Consider the following 9,282-nt stretch of genomic DNA (forward strand, 5'->3'; position numbering starts at 1 on the left):
TGATACGAAAATGTGAATTGCTTATGTTATCCCTCAATTAAACAGTGAATCTGCTAAAAGAATTAATGATGATTTAGCTGTATACTCAGCAGAACTGTTAGCAATATGGATGGCCTTGCTATGGGTAGAGAGCAATAGACCTAAGCAAGATGTGATTGCATCAGACTCCAGCTCAGCTTTGACAAGCCTTACATTTCTTCACTCGGAGTCTAGACAGGACATAGTGTACGACATACTGCAACTAGCTAACAGTCTGATTAAGTCCGGTATTAGAACTACATTTATATGGGTACCAGCTCATATAGGTGGAGGAGGTAATGAATTGGCAGATAAATGTGCGAAGAACGCAGTAGAGCTGCCTGATATAGAGGTGGATATTAAATACAGTAAAGCTGAAGTCAAAAGTATAATTAAAGCTAAAACAAATGCAAAATGGGAGACACCTGTCTGGGAGACACCTGTATAGTATTCAAGGAACAGTGGGGAAAAACAGGAATACATACAGATGTAAGCAAGAAGAAGATATGGTGTCCAGAATGAGGCTAGGACATACAGGATTAAATGGAATATTATTTATAATGAAAAAGCATGTTGATGGAATGTGTGAATATTGCAATAGTCAAGAGACCATAGAGCATGTAATCATATATTGTCCTAAATACCGTCAAGCCAGACAAAGATTAATTTGTTTTCTTCTTTGAAGATAACTGGGTTATTTATAAGGATTTAAGAAAGTGTAGGTTGACCTCTTGATCCACACTCCAGTCCAGATGGTGGCGGTAATGCTCCAAAAAGCTGGTTGCCAACCGCCATTCAAAAACACAAGAAGAAGAAGAAGAAGAAGAAGAAGAAGAAGAGCTGTTCTTGGAGAGAAGAGCTGCGTTTTCTCCTGTTGTAAGAGTCGAAGGTAAGCAGAACGTATCATCTCGTAAGTGACTTGTTGTTGTTGCTCATAACTGTGAACTTGCTGTGATGTTAACCACGGAACTTCATCGGTCTCGGCTGTTGCATTGCGATAACAAATACATTTGAACGTAATCATCAGGCTATCTGCCCTTGTTAATTAGGGAGGGATGGTTAGGCAACCAAATGTAATGAACGTTTTTTGCTAACAGTTGCATTAAACACGGAAGGGACACAGCGTCGGGCCCCAGGAAACAAAAAAAAAGTGAGAGCTGTTGTTGAGAGAGTTGAGGAGCAAGGGAAGCTGGAGGAGTTTGGGGAGGAGAGAGAGCATGTGGTGAAAGAGGGGCTCTGACACAGAGAGGGAAATTCAGAGGCTGAGGAGGAGGAAGAAAAGGGTGAAGAAAAGGAAGAAAACCTACATGGACAGAGAGGACAGCAAGTGGATCCATGTGGATCAAGTACTGCCCCATCAGGTTTGGGATGAAGAAGGTTCTTACTATTTGCAAAGCAGTGCAATTACAATGTAATGGTAGGCCTACTGTGTGTCCTTAAAATGGGGCCTTCTGCTGTAACTTCTTCTTTGTATGAATATGGCTTTGTTTTCTTTTTTTTAAGTAAATGCTTGCCCTACATTTTGAAATGCATGCAGATATACAGTACATGCATAAGTAAATACATGTTGTAGTTGTGCCCTATGTTTACTGTATATCTTTCTACAGATATCAGCAAGTCCAAGAATGATGTACCAGTACAGCCCAACTTGAATATATTCCCAACCATTTTGATGGGGGGCAGAAGACGGAGCTTCAGGCCAAACTGGTAATATCTTCATCCATGGCTTGAGTATTCTGTCATGATGGACTCTACATATTGCTGTGCATGTAGACATGTTAGCACACCAAATGCCCCGGACACTGTTTTTGTTTCAACACCTGGTTTTAGAAACTGAAAAAAGGCAACTATGAGAGATGCGGGGCTTTCAGTGCATGCAAAGTTGGAAGGACACAAGTGTGCAATGATAGCATGGAGGGATGATCAAAGAGCTGTTAGAACTGATGCAACACTAGCACATCTCCTTGACAAAGAACACACGGAACAAGTACAAGAAAATCGGGCATACATTAAAACCGTTGGGGAAGTGCTGTTACTTACAGCTACACAAAACCTAGCACAAAGAGGACATGATGAATCTGAAGAGTCCTCTAACAAAGGAAACTTTAGACATGTTCTTAACCCAGTTGCTAACCACGACCCACTTGTTAAGAAAAAGATTAACTTCCATTCACAATGCAAAGTACACAAGCAAGATCATCCAGAATGAGGTTTTGGGTTGTTTGGCAGAAATGGTTCGGTCTGAAATTATAGAAGAAGTGAAGAACAGTGAGGATTTTAGCATCATGGCAGATGAAACAAAGGTTATTTCAAAAAGGGAACAGATTTCTTTCACACTCAGGTACTATTACAGTGGGCCCATTAAGGAGAGTTTTCTACATTTTGACTCTGCAGAGAGGTTAGATGCAGGAGGGCTTACTGGAAAAATAGTGAATTTACTGGAACGTTGTGGCTCCACCCCCCTACAGCAAGGGCCAACCAGCGCGGAGGTAAAGCCTTTATTTTATTACTAGTAGAGCTGCAGTGATCAATCGATTAGTGTCAACTATCTAATTAATCGCCAACTATTTTGATTATCGATTAATCGGTTTAAGCATAGGCGTAATTTACAGGGGGGGTTACAACCCCTTTCCTTTACGTAATTAAAGACATTTTCACCATAAATTGAGGCAGAAAAGGCACACATTTTCACCACAAGCCCGGGTATGAAGTTTTTAATATTCCAAAAATTTCAATTAGGCTCAAAAGTGGAGGACCCAAGACATGACGAGACGTTTGAGGACGTCATTTTTCACTATTTTTATGACATTTTATAGACCCAACAACTAATCGAGAAAATAATCAACAGATTAATGGAAAATAATAATCGTTAGTTTCAGCCCTAATTGCTAGATTAGAAAAGATTTAGAAAACTTGAATGTCCCTGAGAGGCCATTTGTTGTCCAGTACAGGCATATATGACCCATAATCCACAACACAAACATTGAACCAGACATCTCCAGCACTGTTTATCTAATACATAACCTACACACATCAATAAATAGAAGACGGTAAAAAAGGAGTATGTTGCACTTCCCTAAAAGGCCTAATGTCATAAATAAATGAAACCATGTGAAGTACTGTGCAGTAGTAGAAAATGTTTGTGCTCTCTTATAAAGGTTGTCAGATATGCCTAATTGACCATTCCTTTATTATTTTCTGCAGTTTCCAAAGAGCCTGTCCACCCTCAGTGTCCTTCGGGACAGCAGCTGGAGGGACGGCTGCTACTAATGGATGGACTGGTGGACACCCCGCTGGCTCGGGTAACTCGCCACACCTCAACATAAAGCTTTTTCTTTGGGGACGTTTTGACCAAAAAGTAACTGTAACCTTAAATCTGCTTAAGTGCTGCATACAAGAGTTCTCCAAAAGGGCCACAAGTGAACTGATCTCTCATGTCATCCATTGAATTCTATGCAGAATTTCATCGGGGAAGACCGAATGTCCTTTTTTTTTTTTTTTTTTTTTTTTTTTTTCTGGATTTGAGTGGATGCAGATCAGGTCTAATTTTACCGACAGCTTGACGCTCCTGAGTTTGGTCCGTGCCAAGGGGGAGTTGTTCCCTGTTGCTCTTGTGCAATAAACCACTGGCTGTAGGGTACCAGTAGTACTGACCTGCTAAAGAGGCTTGCCACTTTTTATATAAATAAAGAGCCTCACTATACCGTATGTATTTATATATTTATTTTAAATACCTTTTTTTTTTTTTAACTAATCAGGTGTTGTCAGCGCCAAAGATGCTGCTAAAATGAATCCATCCCTGTTGGTTTGGGCACATTTGGTCTCATTTTTACAAGGTCGACTGTATGTATCTGTGTACAAAGCTTACTATTAAATGGCTATTTATATAAATATATATTGATGCAATATTATTGAATCAATTATTGATCTGTTCTTGTTGCACTTTGTGTAAATCTCTGAACTTACTGATGTTCTCATCTTCTGTTAATACTAATGGTTGCACTTCCTTTTTATTTGTGGGAAGATTTCAGTTCTACACGGCATAATGTAGCACTGTTTCTTTGTAATAGTTGGATTGTGTTTTTAAATGTCCGTCACTATGGCACATTTCACAAAATCCTGAGCCTTTTGTTCCTGTGATGAGCTGAATGAGAGAAACATTTTAATAAAACCCACTGAATCAAATATGACTTTTTTTCCTCAGTACTTTATGTTGAATTTAAACTAAATAGTAAACCAGTTTAAATATGCACTGCCTTTGCTTTAATAGCAATATAACCCTTTAAAAGCTATATAACCCTTTTCTGGAGTTAGCATGCTCCAATCAGTATGCACCGAGCTGTGATAATAATTCATAATTAATATTAACAGTCTATGGTGGTAATAGTAGCACAGACATGTTGCCACCTAGTGGTAGAATTAGGGAACTCTAGACTCAGCCCCAAAAGGTACATTAATTGATAAATAAAATAATATACAAAGAAAAAGGCTTGAATAAATAATGAAATATTCAAATACATATATAAAAATGAATACAAAAATACATGACTGCTGGTAATCTGGATGTAAATTTCTTGCATTTATATACATGCAAATAAAGAATAAAATAAATGCTATATAGACATAAGTGTATGTAGAAATGTAGAAGTACAGCATTAAAACTAAAAATGTCAAATACCAAAAGATAAATTCAGATTTTTTTTAAAGCATTCATACATTCATCTTCCAATGAATAACACACTTGTATGCATGTATTCATTTTCAAATCCATTTATTACTTTTGTGTTTTGAGCCATCATTTCAGTATTGAGGAAGTCACTTTTTGTCTTCCATATTTAAGAACTGTTTAACTTCTTTTATACACATCCAGCAAGTTGTAGTCACATACCAGGATTGTAGGGGGTGACCACCAGCAGAATCTAATGTAATAATGATAGACAAGAAAGAAATAAGTCTGCAAATAATCACTCACAACTGCAGCTGCAGAAATGCATAAATAAGAGTAATAGAGTAGTGGGTCAAGCCTGAAAAGTATTTGTGCTCCTAACTTGTACAGGTTGAGAGAACAACTAAAAGCATGCTGTGATTTTGCTCAGTGAGATGAACAGGAACTTGAGATGGGACCTGGAGTGGGTCCCTAAATGTTGAGGTCCAGCACCCGAAGCTGGGGTTGCTCCATGTGTTTACCTTATATGTGATTTGAAAGAAACTCGTATTTGGATTGTTTATCAAAAATATATTATCAAACTATAGCGTACTAGCCTATTACTAGAGTCGTGATTTTGTATTAGGCCTATATGAGTTTTGTATTGTTGTTCTTTGGCCTTTCCCTTCTCTTGGTATGCCTCTGTAAATGATGAAGATCGATGATGATGATGATGATGATGATAAATGAGAGGTATCTGATGATGACCCTCCCCCCCCCCCCCCCCGACTTCAGACTGACCCGAAGACGACTCTGCGACCTCTGAACATGTAGCAACTTGAGCAGATGAATTTATGGATTATCAATCAGCTTCATAAAGACGAATGGAGGACGTTATGAGGTCAGTCGAGGCTGGACGGTATGTCACACAGCAGTCCTCCCCCCTTATGCAATAATCATCCGGGGCACTATCTCCTCACCATAGGCCGGATACACAAACACACACGGTTCCTGCGACCCGTTGTTGCTAACTCACAGCTAGCTTATGCTAACGTCTGTACTGTTGCTACTTTGGCTGTTTGGGGGCGAATAAACAAACGACCCCGCGGTCACATTCACCGGAATGATGCTAGGAGAAAACTACGCATCGCTGTGAGAAGGAATATGGCGTTTGATATCGGTTTTATTAGTGTTTCTGCAAATAGACGGTTGCAGGTGGACTGGTGTTTACATGGTCCGTGGGAGCTGGAAGTCCGCAGGTTGGTCTTTGCCCATTGTATTCATGAACATTTCCACATTCCAGTGCTAATGCAAACTATAAATATACATTTTACATAACCGTTGATTATTGTTGTATGCTTTTTACTTTGACAGTCAGCTGTGTGGCGGCTGCAGATCTGCAGCCTCAATGGATGTCATCTGGGAAGAAGAGGAGGAGGAGGAGCCTTGTAGAGACCAGCTGAAGGAACATCTTCTCTGAGCTGAAGCTCTGAGGTAGGACATGCTTTCTCTCCGGATTAACAGCTGCTGGCTGTAATGTTGACGGATTGAGTTGATTTGAAAGGGTCAAGTCACACAGAGTCCAGAATCTCAACAACATTGTCCACAGTAAGGATTCTAACATATATATATATATATATATATATATATATATATATATATATATATATATATATATATATCTGGAGGAACTGAGACACTGTTTGTGGAAATGTCCTCAAACTAAATGTTAATGAGAAAAGACTTGATGGCTCACATGCTTGTGTTGTTAGGTCAGTGGTTAAGTGTTTGCAGGAGCTTGTGGTAGAGATATTTCCAGTGGCAGAACTGTTACCTTGTGTACGTTAGAGCCAGGCTGTGTTGTGTTGTTTCTGCTGAAGAACTATAATCCGACTATGTAGTGATAGAGCAGAGTGTAAACTGCTGTCCTCCCTGTGTTCCATCTTCTAAAACCTGCTGGTCAGGTGGCTGCCTCGGTGTTGAGAAGGTTGGAGTTTGAAGCCCTCGGCAGGTCTGCTGGGTTTGAAGGAGTAAACACACAAAGCAGTGTGTGAAATGTTTGAGAGAACGTGTGACGTGTGAGTGTGGTAGGCTTGGTGGTGTAGTGCTGTTGTTAGTTCTCATCAGTCTCTGACAACGTTTAGCCGGCTCCATCTTCTCCACTCAGATGGGTTTAGAGTTTGACGTTTTGTAGACAAAACACTGGAAAAAATGCAGCCGAGTGTGAAAGTAGATTGAAGTTCTTTCTGGTACTACTACTCTTCATCGCTTAATATTGTTCTCCTCCCGCCCTCAGCTTCACGCATCCCTGAACACACATGTTGCATTTTTTTACGCCTGTATGGCATAGAAATAAATTAAAAATACTTTGCATCATGTATATAAAATCCTTTATTTAAATTGTGTAAGTTCCACAGAATGGTTTGTGAAGGTTGACAGATCTTTTAAACCCACACCACTTTGCTGGTAATTTGTCAGCCAACCACAAAACAGTTTGGAATTGACCGGTGCAGATGACATCATTTGTGTGGTTTGGTCGTCGAAACATTAAATACTGGATCATTAAATCAAACGCACCCTTCCAATCGCTGTGTGTGTTTAGTGAGTAAAGAAGTGCGGTCGCCCACCATTATTACGCCAGAGTTCCAGAAGTAGCGTAGCTTGTTGGACCTGCAGTCCGTGGTGTTGGAATAAACTGAAGATCAGGAAACATGACAACTTATTTTGTCTGTCATTTTATTTGGGGATTTTTGCCATAAACGACCCACAGCACTGAATATCAGGCAGTCAGCTGTAGGAGAAGTTGACGTTAGCCAGCAGTAACTAAACAGCTTTGGACAGGCGGTTCCTCCAGCATGGATTAAAACCCACAGGTCAACCACTGACCCTGGAACAATTACGAGGCAATTCATAAGAAAACTACCTGTTGTTTATCTCAGCAGATGTCTTTTCTTGTTGGAAGTGTGATGGTGACTGGTTGTTGTGTGTGTGGGTTTTGGCAGGCTGCTGTTCCCACTTCCCGCGCATGCGGGACTGAATCGTTTTAGCGGCACAGGGGTATCGGAGCCTTTTCCCCCTGGTTCATTTATTTATTTAATTAGTTTATTTGTCAGGGACAATGTACAAAATACATTAAACTTACAAAAAGATGTTTTGTACCAGAGTTAGCTAATGCTAGTTTCCATCTGCAGTCCCCATGATAGGACCAGCTAACGGTTGCAGCCCTAATATTAATACGTATCACAGCTTTCATTATTTCCGGTCTTTGTTGACCTTAGGGTGCAGCTCAGACATTAAATGATGTTAACAAGACAGGACCCGTCCTCTGCTTGGGAGCTCCAGTTCTCAGCACTAGTAGCTCTACCTTGTGTCTCGGTGTCTTTTATTCCTCCTTAAGGAAAAGAAATGGACCCAGATGTATTGAAGCAGAACAATCCAATAAACTCTGGCTTTCTCTTGTTTTCTCCCCAGATGAGTGCAGAGTTTCCGGACCACAACGGAGAAGTTCCTTCACTCCATTCATGCCGCCTTCTCTCCGTACTCACTGTATACTCATAGTATTGTATGTCATGAAATAATTTTATAAAAAAGTAAGTAATAGTACGTATTATGTCAAAAAAAAGCTCAGAAAAGTCATAAGTAATGTCAACGAGTGTTATTACATAGTTATTACATTGTTATAACACTGTTATAACATGTATTATGACCAAAATCTATCAAAAAGTAAAAGAAAAATGTCAAAAAGTGTTATTACACAGTTATACACAGGCTATGCCATAAAAGTGGACGTAAATTATTTTTTCGTCCATAAAAAAAGAATTCTAAATTATTTTTTTTTTTAAATCTAAAAGTTTTTTTCTTAAAATTATAATGCTCTCTACCTTTCTCCTACTCTGGTCTCTTCCTGTCTGTGAGTTGTCCTACTCTGGTCTATTCCTTTCCACTAATACCTGCCTGTCCTTGTCTTAACACTCTCCTACTATCTTCTTGCCTGCACTTCCTTTCCTAACCTCTCTTTCCTATCTGGGGGGGCCTATCTAAGTGTTTGCACATACGTTGGCAACGAGCCGGTCTTGAACACTCGACCCTGGGCGCCTTAGAGTTGAGCACAAACCAACTTTGCTACCTACGCAAGTACGCATGGGACAGTTCTCTGGGTGTATTTGTCTTTGTCATTCTGGGTGTAAAGCTCAAAATAAACTGACTCTTCTTGTATTGGAACCCATGACCTTTGTGTTTTCCAACCAGCGTTCCATCACACTGAGCTATTAGATCAGATCAGCAAGTATATGGTTACTTGTGTATTTGTCTTTGTCATTCTGGGTGTAAAACTCAAAATAAATTGCCTAATTCTGTATTGGAACCCATGACCTTTGTGTCTTTCAACCAGCAACTCATCACACTGAGCTATCAGATTTGTCACAAGTGATGTGTGTTTAGTTGTGTATTTGACTTCTTCATTTTGAGTGTTGGACCTTAAAATTTAGTTTGTCATCAAAGAAATGAACCCACAACCTTCAGAACAGATCATGTGGGTATTATCATGGTGAGCTATCTGTGATGCTGGGGGCAGATTGGTTGGAGGTTGTATTTAACGTTCACATCACTGAGGCGAAAAA

At 39.7% G+C, this 9,282-nt stretch overlaps 2 long non-coding RNA genes across 2 annotated transcripts; both read left to right on the top strand.

The window, feature by feature from the left end:
• Nucleotides 1-804: 804 nt before the first annotated feature.
• Nucleotides 805-4,208, top strand: LOC114550813 (uncharacterized). Its single transcript, XR_003691752.1, has 3 exons — nt 805-907; nt 1,626-1,725; nt 3,223-4,208. It is a non-coding gene; the product is annotated as an uncharacterized LOC114550813 (long non-coding RNA).
• A 1,415-nt stretch (nt 4,209-5,623) lies between these two features.
• Nucleotides 5,624-9,018, top strand: LOC114550811 (uncharacterized). The gene is made up of 3 exons (XR_003691750.1): nt 5,624-5,922; nt 6,038-6,157; nt 8,135-9,018. It is a non-coding gene; the product is annotated as an uncharacterized LOC114550811 (long non-coding RNA).
• The last annotated feature ends 264 nt before the right edge of the window (nt 9,019-9,282 follow it).

Source organism: Perca flavescens, chromosome 24 (assembly GCF_004354835.1).
Source record: "Perca flavescens isolate YP-PL-M2 chromosome 24, PFLA_1.0, whole genome shotgun sequence".
NCBI classification, from domain to species: Eukaryota; Metazoa; Chordata; class Actinopteri; order Perciformes; family Percidae; genus Perca; species Perca flavescens.